The sequence below is a fragment of the Pleurodeles waltl genome, chromosome 1_1 (assembly GCF_031143425.1).
Source record: "Pleurodeles waltl isolate 20211129_DDA chromosome 1_1, aPleWal1.hap1.20221129, whole genome shotgun sequence".
Taxonomy (NCBI): domain Eukaryota; kingdom Metazoa; phylum Chordata; class Amphibia; order Caudata; family Salamandridae; genus Pleurodeles; species Pleurodeles waltl.
The window spans coordinates 627,987,197-628,006,525 of record NC_090436.1 but is presented as its reverse complement, the minus strand read 5'-3'; positions in this window follow the sequence as shown (position 1 = coordinate 628,006,525).

Sequence of the window (19,329 nt, the reverse complement as noted above, 5' to 3'; positions counted from 1 at the left end):
TTGATTGCGTTTGTGCTGGTGGGTGACAAATAGTTGTTTCGCACTTTGGATTTCCTTTGGTCTCTCTTTAGTATATCTAGTTCAGGAAGCAACATTTCTGCTCGTGACCGCGGAGTTAGGGAAATATGGGCAGCTTAACCACTTGTTTGTGCAGAAAAATGAAAAGCCATTGGTATAAAATTAGAATGAGTACGCCACACAATTTATATATTAATTGTTGGAATCAATGTTTTTGATTGTTTAAACCTGTAATTCATTAACCTTTCTGTGTGATTGCAATATAGCATTGTAGCCCACTGTTGAGGGCTGTGCCGGTTGTTAGGGGCCCTGAACCCGAGTTATAGGTTTGGGCAGCAGTTGAGGGCCTATGGCACAGGAAGGGGCCTTTGGCAACCAGTATAGCCCGAGGCATAAGGGCCATAAGGCTATCAGGACATTCCACCCACTAAGAGTGGAATGTTCTAAATTTTAAAAAAGGAGAAACATCAATACAGGCATTGTAATATTGAAGCTCTGGACTTATAACAGCCATAATAAGCCAGAGCTATTCCATTGTCTTCAATGGAGCTCTCAACATTCCAATTTTCTAATTAATCATCATAGCCCTATGCCAAGGGCTAGAACTGTTTTAAAAAGATCTCTTTCTGACTTATAGGTCTGAGCTGCAGACAATGGCTTATGAGGAGAGTGCCTTTAACAGCCAGAATAGCCAAAGGCAGCAGAGATATAAGGCTATTAGAGCACCCCACTCAGCAAGAATGTGGTGTAACGGCCTGAGCTGGCAACTTTGGATCTGGGTTGCCCATTCAACATCCTGTGATTCTGGGCAAATCACTTAGGGCCTCATTACGAGTTTGGTGGTCGGTGGTTGACCAACCGACATCGGCTTGGCAGTCAGACCACTGTATTATGACCCTTGTGAGTCAGACTGCCATGGCGACAAGGCAGGACAAACAGGCCGGCGGAGCCTGTGTTTCTGCTGGACACATGATGATGTTGCACACCGCCAATTTGACTGTAGTGCTCCAACCACTACGTCTCAGCAGGCAGAAACGGAGATTGTAAAGGGAACAACTCACCTGCAGGCAGCATTACATGTCCTGTGACCTCATGGAACCCACGACACATGTCCTGCCACTGCATCTGCTCATCGAAGGTGCTCAAAATCCATGCCACCATGAATGCAACCAATGGTTTGTCATTAATCTCAACAACAGATCATCGCAACGTCATCCAGATGATATGGGACTCACGCTGCGGGCACCAAGTTCATGCGTCATTGTGTGCACAGTCGGAGTCATTCACAAAGAAGGACACATTCACAGTCATTAGACGCCCCATTTGGGCAGGTCATTTGCACTGCCACACTACACAAAACCACATGTCTGCACATCTTAGGCACAGGGACAGTGAACTGTACACAACACTGTAGGAGGCTGGCCCTCTTTGTAGTGTGCAAAACCAGACACACTGTGTAGAGCTTCCAGGAAACTACATGTTGGTTTACAGAGATAAAACGTAGACCCCCTAATGCTCTATTTTTTTGGTAGCTTGGTCGAGCAGTTAGGCTAATCTTGGAGAAATGGGAAGCATTTGTTGTACTCACAGTATCATTAAATGAGACCACACACTCAAAAAAAATAACTCGAGACCAATTTACAAAAATCCTTCAGACTTTTAGAAATGTTTTAATACCAAGATCATCAAAATCATCTAGGTACTTTTTAAGTTATGAATTTTCAAAGTTTAGAAAATGCCTCAGTTCTGTGTGTAATTACACACCATAGGAATCAATGCAGAAATACTTTAAAAATGCATATCATATCAGGCAATGCATTTACCAATGTCTCCTTTGGGAGGTAGGTCCATGTTATCAGTGGGTCCTGTGGACCAGATGGAGAAGTTTGGGCGGCGGCCGGTTTTTGGTGGGAGCAACAGCAGAAAGTCATTGGAGCTGGTGCAAGGCCACTGCAGGCCTTGCACCAGAGGCCTTGCACCAGCTATGATCACTTGGAAAAGCACTACACAGGTGGACTTCAAGGTGAGTCTGGTGGATCCCCTTGGAAGGTCGAAGTTGCAAGGGGTGGGGGACCCTTAGAGCACAGCTGGATCTTCGATGCAGGTCACAGGGTGGCTGGGTGCAAAGTGAATCGGTGAGCCAGGAGCTGTGCACAAAGGTGTCCTTGGAAGCAGGAGTTAGATTGCTTTGAGGGTTGCCTGCAGGTCAGCAGGGGCACTCTGGTGGGAGTTCTTGGTGGTTTCTGAAGTCTCTTGACTGGGGATTCCTCCTGGTCCTTTTTCAATCCGGAGTGGACTGCCCTTCTGTGTGTCCGCCGTTAAGTGACTGGTACCTGGGGCTATTGCACGGTTTGACCACTGGAGGTTTAAGTTCCACCAATCTTGGCACACTGGAAGGTTTTGTCCTCGCAGTTCGTTGGATTTTGGTCCAGCTATGGTGTCCGGTTCCTTGGTCAGCAGCCAGACAGTGAACTGGACTTCACTGATCTTTTGATCTTTGTTGTAGGAGGGTGAAGCCTTCACTCTGAAGGGAGATCTTCTGTGATTGTTAGAAGAGTGGAGGTCCTCTTGGGGTTTGTATAATCTGTCTGATGTTCAAACAACCCCTCAGCAGTGATTGTCGAGTCCTGGGTGAAGCAGGCAGGGTTTGGCACCTTCTTCTTGGCGCAGCAGGACTTCATTTCTCAAGCCTTCGGTCTTCTTTGTTGCTGGTCTTCTTTTGTCCTTGGAATCTGAATCTCTGGGCTAGGGGTGCCCACTAAACACTGTATTTAGTGGGTATTTATGGGAGCACCTGGTAGAGACCAATGGGCCATCTACCTTACAGTGGCTACACCCACTATGGGACCACTTCCTGTGAACAGAGATCACCTCCCTACACCTGATTGGCTATTTTCCTTCCATGCAAGATGGAGGAAAATGAAATGGAGAGGTCACCTCACATGCAACACCCTAGGGGTGGTGCAAGCTGGGGCTGACCACTTCTCCTGTCCTTTGTGTGTTTTCCACCATTGCCCCTGCCAAAAGTGGGAGAATGCAACAGGGGCAGCCATCTGCTGCTAGCAGCAGGCTTGGGGGTCCAGTTTCAAAGGCAGTAAGCCCTTTGGAGCTCGCTTGCAGGACCTCCACCCATTAATGGCTTTGTTCTGGGACCCAGAGAGCAGGAGCTTTCATCACAGGGTTCCAGAATCTTGTCTGGTGGTGGGAGGCTGGTTGTGACTGACTAGTAACCATGCCAGGGTCATTAGCTTTTGCGGGGACACCTCTAAGGTGACCTCTGGGTACATTTTGGAATAAATCCAATGCTGATACCAGTTTGGATTTATCATTCTGACTTGTTCGATATCAAACAACCCAGGGTTCAGAGTAGGCATCAAGTAGCTGTGAAATTTGTACTGACCAGTGTCCAGCACATGCATTTAAAATGGCTGCTCTGTTCTCTTACTGTTTCCCAGGTTTGACAAGGACACAGAAAGGGCATTTGCTCATCCATCTATGCCCATACATACAATATAGCGTACCCTGCCACAGGGCTTGAAGTCCTGCAAGAGGGGTGACTTACCCATATTGCATGCAGTGTGTAGTGGACAGGGCACCCGGGCTGTGCCATGTCGAGTTTGCATTTTAGGATTGCACCAAGACACTCAGCCTGCAATGGCAGTGCTGAGTGCATCTGAATGCATTGCCATAGAGGGTGACACAATCTGTGCTGTTGGCCCCAGGGACCTACCCTTAGTACCCCATGCCCTGGGTACTTAAGTACCATTTACTAAGGACTTATAATGGCACTTAAGAGTGTTGCCAACTGTGCCAATGCATGACAACAGTTTTAGGAAAGAGATCTGCCCCAAACAACCAGGTTAGCAGGTGCCCTGGACACTGACAACGTTGAGAATACTTCAAATACCAGGCAAAAAGTGGGGGTTAACTATGACAAAAGAGGCCTTTTCTCACAAGCATTGTGTCACACAATAGCAACAACACAGCAACATCACATCTACCTATAGAACTGGCACCCTCACATTGCACACATGACATGGACTGTCATCAGATTCAACACACATATGAATGGATGTGTCATTTAACACAAACACTACTCCCGTTAAACAGCCCTTTAATGGACCCACACATCACCCACATTGCAACACAATAGAAGGACGATGGGATGCACAATAGTTAGAGAGACAAATATCCAAAGCTCACTATGCTAACATTACCTGCACCATAGGGATGGGGCATCATGAGCACTCCAGGGAGGATGCTGCCCTGGGACACATTACACTTTGCACACACACCTAAAACAACATTTGCACAGGAACTGGCCCTTCATGTGTTTCAGGGATGAACAACAGTAGATCCAAGTGACATGCCCATCTGTTTAATGTGGATGTGCAAGTCAAGAAAGCACATACAATAATGGGCCATACATCTAGATGAAGTAGTTACAAGGTACACACAGCAAAATGAACACATGCACAGTCAAATGCAAAGGAAGCTAGCACAATTGAACACCCTCCGTGTCTGCACAAAGAAAACTCAAGCTGCCACACATGAGACAAATCTACAATCCATATCAGGGGCACAAGTCCAACACCACACATACTGACATTGGAAAACCACAAGATTAAATACCATACCAAACATAACACGATGCAGGGACACCGCAATTTCATTATTACACACATACCCATACAGTCAACATCTACCTTTGTCTTGGGTGACATCAGCACTCCCAACAAAGTCAGATATTGCAAACAACAGCAACTGGATCAGCAAGCAGGCTGAAACACACACTGTAAGCAGACAACACAAGTTACTCAGGAACAACATTAAGGGAGAAAAGGAGTTGCAGGACAAATATGTACCCAAAAGAAACAACACTTTGAGTGTATTATAGTAAAAATGCATAATAGCAAAGGCAATTGGCCAGTCCATTTTATAGTCTCTGCACAGTACTGTGCCCACACTTGACTCCTCTTATTGCCAGGGAACCCTTCATAGGAAGGGGCATCAAGTCGGCAGGCAGGCACCTCAATGATAATCCTTGGGGGAGGGTCAGATTTGGGATGAGTGGGTTTGGGGTTTGGGGGGGGAGACTGTTTCTTAGGAAGGGTGGGCTTCTTCTTGGGGAGGGGTATGGGTGCTTGTAGGGAAGGCAGGTGTTGCAGGGGAGGACTTGGGTGTGGAAGGGATGGGTTGGGATGTAGGTGGGGTCTCAGGCTTGGGAGGGGTTTTGGAGGGAACAGTGGAAATGTCAAGCTTGAACAGGAAACACGCCTTCGGAACACAGGGATGGTCATCAGACGGGATTGGGGATTTGGAGGTTGAGGCAGTGGTCGTCATGTGTCATGGTGTAGATGTCTTGGGTGTGTGCATGTGTGAGGTATGCTTTCATTTGGGTGGTACATGTTGTGTGTGTGAGTTTGGGTGTTTGCATGTCTTGGTAGGCTGGGAGATGCTGGGTAAAGTGGGAGTGGTGGATGTGTGTGTGTCTGTTGGGGTGGTGTCTGTGGGTATGGGTATACTAGATGTTGTGGATGTTTATGTGTCTGTTAGTATGGTATCTCTGGGTATGGTGGATGTGGTGGATGTTTGTGTGTCTGTGGTGGTGGTATCTGTTCATATGATGGATGTGTCACTGGCTGTTGTGGTGGTGCGTGTGGGTATGCTGGATTTGGTGTGTGGGTTGGTGGTGGTGGGGGTGTCTGGGGAAGTGGTAGCCGATGTTGTGTTTGTGGGCGTCTGTTGAGAGTCTGTACAGTGTGTCTAGCTCCCAGTTGGTGGTGACGCCATTCCTGGAAGGCAAGCTTGATGGCTAGAAGTTCCCGCTCCGCCACCGTGTAATTTTGCTCTGCAGGTAGCAATTTCTTTGAGCAGTAAGCTACTGGATGGAAATGCCCAGACTCAGGATCTCATTGGGACAAGACATCACCCACTGCCATTTGGGAAGCGTCTGCTTCCTTGAAAAATGGCTGAGCTGGGTCGGGAAGATGAGAATGGGTGCTTCAGTGAATGTGATTTTAAGATGTTGGAAGGCTTTCTCAGCTTCTGCATCTCAGAGGAACTTAACCCCCTTTCGTAGGAGACGAGTTATGGGAGATACCAAGGTAGAAAAGTGGGGTATAAATCTCTGATAAAAATTTGCGAAGCCCAAAAACTGTTGCACTTCCTTGATGGATCTTGGGGCTACCCAATCCAGAATGGCTTGTACCTTGGACCTATCCATGGAGATTCCATTGGGACTGATCACATATCCCAGGAATTCTACAGTAGTAGTGTGAAAAACACATTTTTCTAGCTTGGCGAAGAGATGATGCTCACAAAGCCATTGTAAAACTGCTCTTACATGCCCTATATGTTCCTCAGTGGAAGACAAATAGATCAAAATGTCGTCTATGTATCGCACTACACAGGTATCCAGAAACTCCTGCAGCACTTCATTGATGAAAAATTGAAACGCTGCAGGAGCGTTACACAACCCGAAGGGCATCACTGTGTACTCAAAGAGTCAGAATTTAGTTCAGAACGCCGTCTTCCACTCATCCCCCTTCATCACTCAGATCAAGTGGTAGGCACCTCAGAGGTCGAGTTTAGTATAAATGGTCGACTGACGTACCTGATCTAAAAGTACCGGGATCAACGGAAGTGGATACCGATTTTTTATGGTCACTTTGTTCAATGCACGATAATCTACAGTATATAGGCGCACAGCTCGCGATTCTTCTTGGGCACGAAGAACAAAGACGACGATACTGGTGACGTTGAATGACAAATAAAACCCTTAGCCAATAGATCATCCAGGTAGTCTCGCAGGTATCGATTCTCAGGCTCAGAAAGAGCATACACCCTACTACATGGTAACATTGCCCCTGAAATCAAGTCTATACGACAATCGTATGACCTATGTGGCGGCAGCTGGGTGGCCTTCTGTTCACTAAAGACATCATGGAAGTCTTTATACGGTGCAGAAATGTGTGGACCCACAATGCCAGGGTGTCACTAGTAATGGCTTGTCTTGGTAACAGGAGTGCCAGCAATGTTTAGAGTCTAATGTCACTGTCCTTGCTGCCCAGTCAATTTTGGGATTGTGTAACTGAAGCCAGGGTATCCCCAAAATGGCTCCAAATATTGGGGTATCTATGAGGTCAAACTGAATTTGTTCTGTATGGTTGTTTGCACAAAGCATGGACAAGGGTGTTATTTGATAAACAATAAGTCCAGAGGACAATTCTGAGCCATCCACGGCTCTGACTGGTTCAGGGACTCTTTTCTGACAATCGTAATTTTTAGGGTTTTAGCCAAACCCAAGTCTAAAAAGTTTCCGGTAGCTCCAGAGTCAAGCAATATGGGAATGACCTTACAAACCTGAGAGGACAACACTAATGTCATAATGAGAGTTAGATGTCAAGGTACTGGACTGGTGGTATTAGCCAGAAGATGTGAGACCATATTGAAAGAAGCTCTCAATAAAATGGTCTCAGAAGACATCGAGCCACTTAGTTTTCCACCTGGTCAGGAAGAGAGAATTCAGGCCCTGTTACCACTCCGATGGCTTTCTTTGGAGCAGTAGGCTTGTTAGGACATTCCCAAGCAAAATGCTATGTTTTTTCTCTTCCTTAGATAGTGGGCCCCACACACTGCCAATTTGCATGGGCTCAGGTGTATCATGAGTGGGAATGGTGGACTCCTTTTTCTCAGTTTTGAGCACCACTAAGCGTGTGTCACCCCGGAATTTTTCTCCCTTAAGTTCACTCAATCGGTGATCCAATCATACCACCAGGTCAATGTACTTGGAACACTCCGTAAGAGGTTCCACAGTTTGGGCTAGAACATCCTTGAGATTGTCCCGAAGACCACGATAGAAGAGGGAGGTCCTCTTCTCCTCGGGCCACTCAGTCTCTGCCACCAACCAATTGAAAGAGGTGATATACGAAAGTAGATCCCTGTTTCCCTGGTGCAAATTTAGCAACTCATTGTCATTGGCTTGCACGAAGAGGTATTTGGCGAACTGTTTCCGCAAGGCTTCCTTGAACCAGTTGAAATCATACAGTATAGCGTCATTAAACTCCACCAGCGGAATAGACCAATTAGCTACATTGCCTCCCAAATAAGAGATAAGAAAAGCTACCTTTGCTGCATCGTTTGGGAATGTAGCTGCCCAACACAAAAACTGTAGCTGGCACTCGTTAAGAAAAATGTTGAACTTGGCACTATCTTCAAAAAACCTTTCTGGAAGAGCTAAGGGCACAGGGGTTGGTGTTGTGGCCATTACCTGCATGGGTTGTGTGGTGGAAGTCGTTGGGCCTGAATCGGGTCTAGGAACATGATTAGACAGGTCAAACTGAGGGGCCTGTAGCACTGGAGATCTTTGTTTAGTTTGACTCCTCCCCAGGGGGTGTCTTGTGGTTTATATTGCTATAGTTCAGTGTGCAACTCCAGGTTCTCTTGCTTTAAGGAAAGAACTTCCTTCTGTAATCCCCCTAGGGCCCTGGTTAAATCTAATAAAGATGGAGCATCCTGATCAGCTGGCAATCACCGCCGCGGTCAGAATGGGCCTGGATGCACCGCTAGCCTGTTGGCGGTGCATCCGCGGTCCCCTACCCTGGCGGTCTCGGACCGTCAGGGTAGGAATGACCCCCATTATGTTTAATTAGAAACATGAATGTTTAATCAAGAACAGAGATGTGATTTAACCCTAATCCCTGGGGATGCTGACAGATAATGCAGGAGGCACCTTGGGGATTCCTGACATTGCTGAAGTTGACTGGCCATCCCCTGGATGGCATTCACAATGGCAGTCTGACCCACAGAGACGTTCCACAGGATGACAGTAGCCTCCTCACTCAGGGTAGCAGAGATAAGCAGAGATAACAGGGGCTGGGCAGAGATGCCTGCTGCAAAGGAGATGCCCACCCTCTAGGGTGAGTAGGCATGGCCAACTGTTTGGGGAGCAACAGGGATGGTGGCAATAGAAAAGCGTCCGAAAACCCCGCAACCCGAAGACGATCCACGACCAAGTGCCGGAAATTGCCGCAGAAACTAAACGATGCTGCACCGTGTGCGGCTCGAGAAATCGATGCACACCCCTTTGTTTCCACGCTTCTCCTCCTCTGCGGCCCTTTCGGAGATTTTTCACGCAAACCAGGTGCTTTGTGCTTGAAAGAGACTTTGTTTGCTTTTAAAAGACTTAAGACACTTTGGCGGTCATTCCGACCGTGGCGGTCGGCGGTGAAGCGGCGGTAAGACCGCCAACAGGCTGGCGGTCTTTTTTCATGAATTCTGACCATGGCGGTTACCGCCATGGCCAGCCGCCGCTTCACCGTTCCGACTGCCACGGCGGTAACGACCGCCGGGCTGGAGACCTGGGTCTCCAGCCCGGCGGTCGTCACATACCACACATATCACATAGCGGTATTCCAACCCGCCTGACCCCGGCTTACCGCCATGGATTTCATGCGGTTTGGGACCGCCATGAAATCCATGGCGGAAAGCACTATCAGTGCCAGGGAATCCCTTCCCTGGCACTGATAGGGGTCTCCCCCACCCCCAACCCCCACCCCGACTCCCTCCCCTACCCCCCCCCCACCCCTGCCACCCTTGAAAGGTTGCAGGACCCCCGTCCCCACCCCGATCCCCAACATATACACACACATACACACATACCCCCCCGCATTCATGCACGCACTCATGCACATACACACACCCCCCGCATTCATGCACGCACTCATGCACATACACACACCCACCCGCATTCATGCACGCACTCATGCAAATACACACACACCCCCGCATTCATGCACGCACTCACACGCCCCCTCAACATACACACACGCACACCCCCATGCACGCACACAACTCACAACCCCCCCCCACCCCCCTTCCCTAGCGGACGATCACCTTACCTGTTCCGGTGATCCTCCGGGAGGGAACAGGACCCATGGGGGCAGCTCCGCCAACACCGCTATGCCAACAGAAAAACCGCCACAGCGAATCACAGGTCGTGATTCGCTGGGCGGTGTTCTGTTGGCGTGGCGGTGGAGCTACCTCCACTTCCCCGCCTGCCGCCAGTATGGCTGTTGGCGGCTCTTCGCCCGGAAACGGGCGGAGCGCTGCCAACGGTCATAATGGCCCGTGCGGAAGACCGTCAGCACTGGCGGTCTTCCGTACGGCGGTCCCTCAGCGGTCTATTGAAAAGACCACTGTGGTCGGAATGACCACCTTTATATAACTTTTCAGTGATATCTCTCCATTTACTCATTGCATCTTCGATCGTTTTGACCTGCATTTATCCAGATAAATATTATATATTTTTCTAAACACTGTGTGGTGTATTTTTGTGGTGCTATATGGTGGTATTGTATGATGTATTGCACCAATACTTTAAACATTGCCTTCTAAGGTAAGCCTGGCTGCTCAGTGCCAAACAAAACGAGGGAGGGCTCAGGATAACTTGGATTGTGTGTGACTTACCCTGAGGGTCCTTGCTTGGACAGGGGGTAACCTGACTGCTAACCAAAGACCACATTTCTAACAATGAGGATGTAGTTCCAGTCACCTCCTCCGTGGCACTCCCCAACCTCCTGTCTACCATCCACTGCCAGACTTTCAGACCCTGGAGCAGCGGCCTATAATTATGATACACCACCAGGATAGGCAAACAATAGTGGACGTATGCTGACAATTGGAGCCAGATCTGATGTAAGCTATTAGTTCTGCCATCGGAACTGTCAACAGTTGCCCACAGGAAAATAAGGATCTCAGATAGCTACAGTTGCATGGCTGAAGTTGTGCAATCACAGTAACCATTGAACAAGTAGGAGACCATATCACCTCCAAAGCCTTGACTCATGGAGCATACCTCAGTAACCTCTTGTCATACAATAGTAGCCCAATGCCAACTTCATTCCCACAGATCCCACACAAGGTAATGCAGACATCTATATGTCACATATAAAATAACACAACAATGTGAAATGATGCTCCAAGAGCATGCCATGTTGCTCACAACCGTTCAGAAGCCTGAAGAAGCTGACATGGAAATACTTATTTCACACTGGAAACATATCAACAATGCACACTTCACCAAGTGAAATTTGTCCCAGTGGAGTCATTGAGGTAGTACTAATGTTGTTCAGATATGCCACACATTTGGCATGGAAATGTACACTGCAGACAAAATGTGCAAATTGACAGGGAGATGTGTCCTCAAAATCCACAATACAATGAATCAGCAAGCCCCAGGGAAATTACCACTAATGTCTGGCACCCCTTACAATGAAATACTCTGAGAGCATCAGTAGACGCCATTAGTCCTTTGTTTGTTGGAGAAGGACAGAGATTTGCAAGTACTTGTAGAAAGCCCTCAAAATGTTGCCCAATGGGAAAGCTACATCACCGTCTCTATTTTGCTCCTTCAAACCCAGATGTTTGTGGATGCATGGATGTACCAAAACACATATGATACCAACTTACCTGCATGCCAACAGTCAGATTACAGACCTTCCCCATTACACATGTGCAGTGCACTTTCGCAAATGATGCTACATCAATGGCATGGAAATGCCATTGACTACCCATCATGTCCCTCATTGCTACTGCAGGTGTACATGACAGATGACATGCAATTACGGATGAGGCTATGTGTCAGCCAACAATCAATGGTGACACACTCCTGTCTGTGGCACCACATGAAATGTAACCCCATTGGAAATATCCTATTCTAAACACAGGTTGGCATGCACATATATGTGAGCGAATACATAAATCTACCCATTAACACAGGTAGACCAGGCATGAAACAGAAGTGTACACATTTTGTCATCAGTGAAAGGGACACATGCTAACATGTAGGCACAAGGAATGTTGGCAACAGTGATGGCACACAAATCATGTCAATGGACATTCCCCACTTACCATGGGGAAGTATTGGTCTGTAGCGGACCCAAATAACAGTGTGTACTCTGTCACATGTATGATGGCCATCTTCACATTGCAGACAGTAGTGAGGCACCAGCACCCGTCACACGCTGAAGACAAGTAGCCTCTGGGTGGCAGATGCCAATATACTCATTTGACAAGACACATGGCTGAGGACATTGAGACATCACTTCCTTTCCTTTGGACTGTAACATTGAGGAGTAGTGGTCTGTAGCAGAGAAGTTACACCCACAACAACAAACATTACTTGATTGATCAATGCACACAGCCATGTGTTGTCCCTGGAGAGCAAATTGTTTGTTAATTGTGCACAGTTGTGTCCTAGATCCCGGGTCTAGTAGGCAAGGTACATCAGTATGCACCACATCACATATCTACACAAACAGTCACTCATCTACTGTCACACATGGCTCATCCCTAATCGTCTGTGGGAGATGTCACAATCTTACACATTAACTTGGGATAACCCTGCAGAAGGGCCATTTCCAACACACCCCAAGTGGGAAGGGTATGCCCAGACGTGGGTCCTGTGCTCACTATGCCACCAGATTCAAGCTAGCCTGGCTGAAGAGGGGTGATACACCGAAACCGGTCCCAGGATGCTTGTTTATGGTCCAGGGAGGACCTGGTCTGGCAGTTTGGGCTGGACTGTTCCTATGAGGAACAGGGTCAAGACTGATTTGCATATGGCTGGGTACAAAATTGGAATGGCATGGTGAGCAAAAAAAAGATGGATTAAACTCAGATCTGTGACTAGGGGTGAATGTTTGATTTGTTCAGCATTCTGTCCTTCAACTGTTCTTTTTGCATGTGTCACTTCAAGTGGGAAGGGATGCCCGGACGTGGGTCCCGTGCTCACTATGCCACCATATTCAAGCTAGCCTGGCTGAAGAGGGGTGATACCCTTAAACCGGTCCAAGGATGCTTGTTTATGGTCCAGGGAGGACCTAGTCTGGCAGTTCGGGCTGGACTGTTCCCATGGGGAACTGGGTCAAGACTGATTTGCACATGGCTGGATCCAACACTGGAATGGCATGGTGAGCAAAAAAAACAATGGATTAAACACAGATCTGTGACTGGGGGTGAATGTTTGATTTGTTCAGCATTCCGTCCTTCAACTGTTCTTTTTGCATGTGTCACTTCAAGTGGGAAGGGTATGCCCGGATGTGGATCCCGTGCTCACTATGCCACCAGATTCAAGCTAGCCTGGCTGAAGAGGGGTGATTCCCCGAAACTGGTCACAGGATGCTTGTTTATGGTCCAGGGAGGAGCTGGTCTTGCAGTTTGGGCTGGACTGTTCCCATTGGGAACAGGGTCAAGACTGATTTGCACATGGCTGGGTCTAAAACTGGAATGGCATGGTTAGGAAAAAAAATGATGAATTAAACCCAGATCTGTGACTGGGGTGAATTTTTGATTTGTTCAGCATTCCGTCTTGCAACTGTTCTTTTTGCATTTGTCACCCCAAGTTTGAAGGGTATGCCCAGATGTGGGTTCCGTGCTCACTATGCCACCAGATTCAAGCTAGCCGGTCTGAAGGGGGGTGATACCCCGAAACCAGTCCCAGGATGCTTGTTTATGGTCCAGGGAGGACCTGGTCTGGCAGTTCGGGCTGGACTGTTCCCATGGGAAATAGGGTCAAGACTGATTTGCATATGGCTGGGTCCAAAACTGGAATGGCATGATGAGCAAAAAAACAGATGGATTAAACTCAGATATGTGACTCAGGGTGAATGTTTGATTTGTTCAGCATTCCGTCCTTCAACTGTTCTTTTTGAAATATTTGGGATCAGCACATAATTACTTCATAATGTGAAACAGCACCATACCCCAGCTGATGTCACAAATGTACCCAGAGAAGGCCTGGCTGGTTGTTAAGTGACATCTGTCCTGATTCTGTGAGCAATGTCAGGTGCTACAGTCATGAAGTGAGGGACTCATTGGTTCACTTATGTCCCACTCCTTAACAGGAGGCTCAGCATATCCAGAGGTCCTTCATTGATGATGCTGCTGAGGAATCCAACAATGCCAGGGAACGTCTGCTTCATTGAGGCCTATGGAAGAACATGGAGGGTGGTTGAGTGGAAGTTTTGGGATCCTGAAGGCCAGATTTAGGTATCGGGACAGGACTGATGGAGTTTTCCTCTACTCACCCTAGAAAGTGTGTAAGATCACTGTGGCATGATGCATGCTCCACAACATCACCCTCCGGAGGAATATCTTGTACATCAAAGAGGAAGGGGAGCCTGCAGTGCTGCAGGGTGAGACTCCTGAAATGACAAGTGACGATGACAGTAGTGAAGAGGAAGGAGCTGACTTGCGAGAAAATCTCATCCTCAGCTACTTCTTATGAATGTTAGTATCTCTTGTGATGTCATGACTGAGACTGTGTGATGAACGATAGTTGTGAGAATGCTTAGAGTTGAGTGTTTTGGATACGGCTAGGGAGCTAATACTCTGCAATTATCAGCCATAGGCTGCTTGATGAGATAGCTTTTAAAACATCCCCACCTTGAAGTTGTTGCTTTGTGTCAGATTCCTTGCAATGTACTTTGTTTTCAAGATGCTTGTTTTGCGACTTGTGTCATATGTATGGTTTCAAGCCTATACTTGTTTTCCTCATTGTACAAGCACCCTCACCATGACATCTTCATGTAGGCATTTCAGAGTTGTGACATTGGCAGGTATGTGAAGCTGTTCTAACTTACGAAGTAGACATGGATTGTTTCAGGAAATGTAGGTCACAGATTTTGGGGATATGAGACCTGTGCCAAGACCACTCGCTCAGTGTTTGGGTGAAAGGTCAGAAGTGTCCTTTGGACTTGTTTTCGTTTGCTGTGGTGGGCCGATTGCATCATGTATGTCTTCATGTGGGCATGAAATATAGAGTCCAGTTTACAACCAAGTCATTTTTCATTCATATTGGCTAAACACTCTTTTTGTGTGACCTGTATGTAGCTGTAAATGTGTTTCATCATTGTAGGCCACAGTGCCTATGTCACAGTACTGACATATGTTTGTGTCATACCACCCAGTGCATGGGAATTAGATTATGATGGCCCTGTGATCATTGATGGTTGTATTGCCATCTGTCTGTATCTTGGATTTATTTGATGTTGGATTACTTTGGTGTGGTATGTGATAAGGGTCAAGCTGATGACATAAACCACATACATTTTTGCCTATTCTACAGGACAATGTCTGACAAATCCCTTACTATTGTGGTCTAGAGGTCTGTACCTGTCGACATGTGCATTCACTCAGTATGAGTCAATCATTTTTGCTGTCCAATAGTCCTGGCAGATTGATAGTCTATGTGCTACACACTACAATAAAAGATTTTGTTTGAGCAGACACTTGTATGCATGTGCTTGTGTTGGAGGGTTTTAACCCTGAGCTGGACACTGTGTACATGGAACATATCCCATCTTGGACAAGTAGCTTGGATCATCATTGTATGGTTCACATGGTCTGTCAGATCTACATGGCTAAATATGAAATCAAAATCAGCAAACAAAAAGTCAATAAAGGGTGATTTTATTGTGCAGCTATTACTAACAGAAAATATATGCAACATGACTCAACAAAAATTCAAATGTGAAGGGGTTGGTCATGGTGAATGAAATCATTGGAGTAGATGCCACACCACTGGGAGTCCAAAGTCCTGAGTATTTCTCTCATCGGAAATGGTAAGTGGTTCAGGGTCAGTCCAGAGTGAATGTGTAACACACAAAACAGGTCCTTAAGGAAGAGGGTTATAACAGCCAGTGGTGGGTGTCTTGCCATCTGCACCTCCTGGATACTTTGCTGGATGTCCCCACTTGCGTGGGGGGGAGGATCTGCTGCTATAGAGGCAGCGGTGTCTGGGCCTTGGTGTTCCTCTGGCAAGGCCCCCGTTCCAATGGCTGGCACTGATGTGCTGAAACAGGGCCTGCTGGGAGTTATAGTCAGGTCACTCCCTGTACTACACACACTATACCAATGTGAGTACACTTCAATAGATAGTTAAGACACAGGGGTATATGGACAAGTGTATACTGGGCTGGTGGTTGGAGTTAGCGAAACAGTGCCTCCTCGGAGTTGCAATCAGGTCACTGAATGTACTATACACACTAGAGTAATGTTATCACCCCAAGTGAGTACAATTGATTGAGAGTTGACAAACAGATGTATTGGGGCATGTGACCACTGTGCTGATGGTTGGAGTAACAGAAATAGGGCCTGCTGGGATTGCAGTCAGGTCACTCCCTGTTCTACACACTCTTGACAAATGGTATCCCCTAACGTGAGTACACTTCAATTGAGAGTTAAGACAAAGGGTTATATGGACAAGTGTACACTGGTTCGGTGGTTGGAGTTAGAGTAACAGTGCATCCTGGGAGTTACAGTCAGGTCAGTCCCTGTACTACACACACTAGACCAATGTTATCCCTCAGGTGAGTACACTTCATTTGAGAGTTGACAAACAGATGTATTGGGGTATGTGACCACTGTGCTGGTGGTTGGAGTAACAGAAACAGGGCCTGCTGGGATTGCACTCAGGTCACCCCCTGTACTACACACACTTGACAAATGGTATCCCCCAGGTGAGTACACTTCAATTCAGAGTTAAGACACAGGGGTATATGGACAAGTATACACTGGGTTGGTGTTTGGAGTTAGAGTAACAGTGCATCCTGGGAGTTACAGTCAGGTCAGTCCCTGTACTACACACACTAGACCAATGTTATCCCTCAGGTGAGTACACTTCATTTGAGAGTTGACAAACAGATGTATTGGGGTATGTGACCACTGTGCTGGTGGTTGGAGTAACAGAAACAGGGCCTGCTGGGATTGCACTCAGGTCACCCCCTGTACTACACACACTTGACAAATGGTATCCCCCAGGTGAGTACACTTCAATTCAGAGTTAAGACACAGGGGTATATGGACAAGTATACACTGGGTTGGTGTTTGGAGTTAGAGAAACAGTGCCTCCTGGGAGATGCAGTCAGGTCACTCCAACTACTACACATACTATACAATTGGCATGGTCTCAGGTAAGAACACTTGAGAGTTACCAAACAGGGGCATGTGGACAAGTATATACTGAGCTGGTGGTTGAAGTCAGAGAAGCAGTGTCTCCTGGGAGTTGCAGTCACATCACTCTGCCTACCACACACTCTATACAAATGATATCCCCCATGTGAGTGAAGTTCATTTGTGAGTTGATAAACAGTGGTCATTGGACAAGAGAACACTGGACTGGTGGTTGGATCTGTTGAAACAGTACCTCCTGGGAGTTTCAGTCAGGTCACTCCCTGTACCACACACATTTGACCAATGTTGTCCCCCCAGGTGAGTAAACTTCATTTGAGAGTTTACAGACAGGGGTCTTTGGACAAGCGGACAATGGGATGGTGGTTGGAGTTGCTGAACCAGGGCCTGCTGGAAGTTGCAGTCAGGTCACTCTTACTACTCCCTAATACTTGTCAACTGTTTTGTTTTACATATTTGTATGCAGGGTGCATTTATGTTAATGCATACATTTACATTTTGGGACATATCATGGATCCTGGAAGGGGTTTTTGGTATTGTGAGATTTTCAGGCCCCATTTGGACCAATAGCACGTGATGGGCCTTGGTAACTACGATGTTAGGTCCAATAATACACATTGACAGTGTTAATACTCAGATACCTGGGTAATGAATGTTGATGAGGTACATGAATAAGACAGTGGGCAAAGCTGAGCTATGAGCATGTATGACATTGCAATTTGTTGACATTGTTTGTGTTGGTACTTACCAGACTACACTCCCCCAGGTATTCCTGTAAGGCCCACAAGATGCAGGATGCAATACCTTCTACTCCCAGGGAAAGAGTAGTAATGGGCACTGGGAGGGCTACCGCCAGTCTTATTGGCCTGCAGCTGGTGCCATGAGACCAGGGAACAGACCTTGCCCCTGAGGTCGTTCCACCTCTTCCTGATGTCCTCCTGTGTGCGCACAGTGGTGCCTACAGCCTTCACTCTGTTGATGATCCTGTCCCACATTTCCATTTTCCTACTGAGAGGAGTATGCTGGACTTGTGCTCCAAACAATTGTGACTCTACTCTTATGATTTCATTTACCGTGACTCCTAACTGATCTTAGGAAAAATGAGATTTTTAGAACGTGATACTTAACAGGGGAAATGTAACAGGTGCTGTTTTCCTCAGGATCTGCACAACATGATATAAGGCCCACCTCTAGGCAGCGCCAGCTCAGGGTGCTCTTATAGCACTGAAGCTAAGAGTCGATAGGCGAGGAGAAGGGTGGGGGTAGGGAAAAGGAAGGAAAAGGTTAAACAAATAACATAAAACAATAACTGTCAAATGTAGTCGCTTTTAGTACTTGCACCTTTTTGTAATCTGATATGATCATTCTCATGTCCAAACTCCATAATTTGCTGTAGCATCACTTGTTCTTGCAAAGATTCCATTCACAAATTATAGTTAAACAGAACACAATATCTAAATAATTTAAAACTATAGCTCTTGCAGGCTGAAGAGCACTGTAATCGCTCCAGAGAATGCTTTCCCAAGGACCGAGAGATGGAGATCCAGGCTCCCCCAAGAAACTGTGGCATCAAAAAGTTAAAAGCACTCCTCACACTCACTGCAATGCTTACTGTAAGACTTTTCATCGTTGGCATGGTCTCCCTTAACTTTTTGCCTCTCTTCCCCAGGTTGTTGACGTGTGCTGGACTCTGATTTTGCTGTTTTCGTTACTCCGGGCACTTTACCACTACTAACCAGTGCTAAAGTGCAAGTGCTCCTTTACAAAATGTGTATGTAATTGGCTTATCCATGATTGGCATATTTGATTCACTAGTAAGTCCCTAGTAAAGTGCACTAGAGGTGCTAGGGCCTGTAAATCAAATGCTACTAGTGGGTCTGCAGCACTAGTTGTGCCACCCACATAAGTAGCTCTGTAATCATATCTCAGACCTGCCATTGCAGTGTCTGTGTGTGCAGTTTTAACAGTAAATTCGACTTGGCAAGTGTACCCACTTGCCAGGCCTAAACCTTCCCTTTTCTTACATGTAAGACATCCCTAAGGTAGGCCCTAGGTAGCCCCAATGGCAGGGTGCCGGGTATGGTTAAGGTAGGACATATAGTAATGTGTTTTATATGTCCTAACAGTGAAATATTGCTAAATTCGTTTTTCACTGTTGCAAGGCCTTTCCGTCTCATAGGTTAATATGAGGGCTACCTTTAAATATGATTAAAGTGTAGATTCCCTTTGGGAGCGGATAGACATGTGGAGTCTCTCAGCTCATAATTTAAAAATACATCTTTTAGTAAATTTGATTTTAAGATTGTGTGTTTGAAAATGCCACTTTTAGAAAGTGAG